Genomic DNA, 2,797 nt, shown 5'->3' with positions numbered 1-2,797 from the left:
GTGGTGAGCTAGCTGAATCTTTAGTGTACTAGACATTAGCATTAATTCAATTGACAAATCCCTATCCTGCTGAAATTTCAAGTACTGTGTCTATATTAGATACATATATATTCTTATTAAAATAGCTATACTTTGCAGTATTAAATTATGCCTTGTGCTCTCGGTTTAAGATAGCCCTTCACTGTTTCAAGGATGATGAAATACTAGTCAATGATTCAGGTAAAATATATACTATATTCATTCAACTAACAGTTGCAGCTAGTTCATAACCCAGACACTGCCTGTATATTATATATTTGCACATGTTTATGTAAACATGTATATATGCGTTCACACACACATGTACATATATGCATCTGTGTGAGTTTATGTATATATACATGTGTGTATGCATGTATGTATGTATATGCATGTATACTTGTGTGTATGTATATATATGTGTGTGTGTGTATATACATATATGTATATCTATGTATGTATTTGTGTGTGTGTATATATATATATTTATATTCTTTAATAACTTAGTTTATTCACTTTTGTTTTGTTTTTGTTTTCTTGCTTTTAAAGTGTTTTTCATTGAACTTTCAGTTCAGTTGATGACAAATTTGTTTTGTTTTTTTTTGTTTTTTTCTTCTTCTTCCTACTATGACTTCGAAATATTTTTTTTAAAGAAATCCCCCATCTCCACCACCTGAAAAACAAAAAAAAAAAACAAAAAAAAAGAATTAAAAACTATACAAAATATGCAGCTGCCCTTCATAAATGTATAAATCTTCTATACTTCAGAGTGCTTTGTTGGTTTGGATGTAGTAAATACACAAAAATTAGTTGTTGAAAACTCTGTGTGAATAAAATGCAAATAAAATGAGCACTTGCAAAAGTTTTTCTTATTTCTTTTATTTTAATTATTGTTTGTTGTTGATGCTTAAACCCAAATCAGTCCTAATTGTGGAAATGTGTAATCAAAGAATTTCTGGTTTCTCAGCTTTTTTTTTTTTTTTAATTTTTGTTTTTCAGACATAATATATCCCAGACTACTTTTTTTTTTTTCATATTGCTTGGGTCCGTTTTGAAAGAGATTTGGCTACAATTTTTGCAGATCTTGTGACTATAGAAAACAGTGGTTCCATACATCTTCGTTGCCATGGATTCTTTTTATTTAAAGTAATTCACTCAAAAGCTCTAATTTTTTGAAGGCACTGTTAACTCAACAAATGTTGAACCTTACAGTTATACCTTGCAGTTTTAAATTATGACTCATGATCTCAGTTTAAGATAGCCCTTCTCTGTTTCAAGGACAATAAAATACTAGTCATTGGTTTAAGTAAAATATATATTACATGCATTTAACTAACAGTTGCAACTAGTTCATGATCCAGAAACTGCCTGTGTTTTATATATTTGTACATGGACCCACTTGCCAAATGAGGAATCACTGACATAGTGGTTCCCTCATTGGCTCATATTATTTTGCTGTTAGTCTTGTTGTTGGGGATGTTTTCATTTCCTTAAACATATGAGTGTGATCGGTGACAGAGAAGCTAGCCAGTTTCTGTGCCAGTGGCACATAAAAGGCACCATTCAAGTGTGATAGTTACCAGCATCACCTTACTGGCACTTGTGCCCGTGCTTGTAGGGTGCTAAGAGCACCATCCAAGCGTGATTGTTGCCAGAGCGGCAAACGGGCTTCCGAAAAGGCACCATTCAAGCATGATCATTACCAGCGTCGCCTTACTGGCACCTGTGCCGGTGGCATGTGTAAAAAGATTTGAGCGAGATCGTTGCCAGTACCACCTGACTGGCCCCTGTGCCGGTGGCACATAAAAAGCACCCACTACACTCTCGGAGTGGTTGGTGTTAGGAAGGGCATCCAGCTGTAGAAACTCTGCCATATCAAGATTGGTGTATGGTGCAGCCATCTGGTTCGCCAGCCGTCAGTCAAAATCGTCCAGCCCATGCTAGCATGGAAAGCAGGCGTTAATGATGATTATTATTATGTTTACTACCAGGGCATAAACTTTACTGGTTCAGTTCTCATCAGAATTGTTTTAATGTCCACTTTGTTGAAGCAGATTTTCTATGGTTGGATGTCTTTCCTATTGCTAGCCTTCATTTGTTTCCAAGGTAATATTACTGTATGGAGTTGGCAGGACATGTTTTCAATGAAGATTGGAAACAAAATGACACTGCTTATATGAAGGGCAACACTCATTTACGACCCTCACTCATTACCAAAATGAAGCAGGGCACATACATATATATATATATCTTGTTTCAGTCATGAGATTCTGGCCAAGCTGGGCCACCTTCTTAGAATTTTAGGCAAAAGAATCAACCCCCTGTACATATTTTTTTAAAGTCCCATACTTATTCTATCAGTCTCAGTTGTTAAGAAGTGATTGGAGACAAACACATGCACACGCACATAAATATGCAACAGGCTTTTTTCAGTTTCCAGCTGCCAAATCCACTCACAAGGCTTTCATCAGCCCAGTGCTATAGTAGAAGACACTTGTTCAAGATTCTATGCAGTGAGATTGAATCCAGAACCATGTGGTTGGGAAACAAAATTCTTACCACACACACACACACATATATATATAAAGGGTTTTTCTCGGTTTTTGTGTGACAGTGAAATTCATTTACAATGGTCATGTGACATGAAGATGAGGCACACATAAATACATACATATACAACAGGCTTCTTTCAGTTTCTTATTTCTTTACTGTTCACAAGGGGTTAAACACAGAGGGGACAGACAAATGGATTCAGTCGATTACATCGACTCCAGTGCAT

Source organism: Octopus sinensis, linkage group LG20, assembly GCF_006345805.1.
Source record: "Octopus sinensis linkage group LG20, ASM634580v1, whole genome shotgun sequence".
Taxonomy (NCBI): domain Eukaryota; kingdom Metazoa; phylum Mollusca; class Cephalopoda; order Octopoda; family Octopodidae; genus Octopus; species Octopus sinensis.
The sequence above is the reverse complement of the archived record's forward strand: the minus strand, read 5'-3'. Positions refer to the sequence as shown.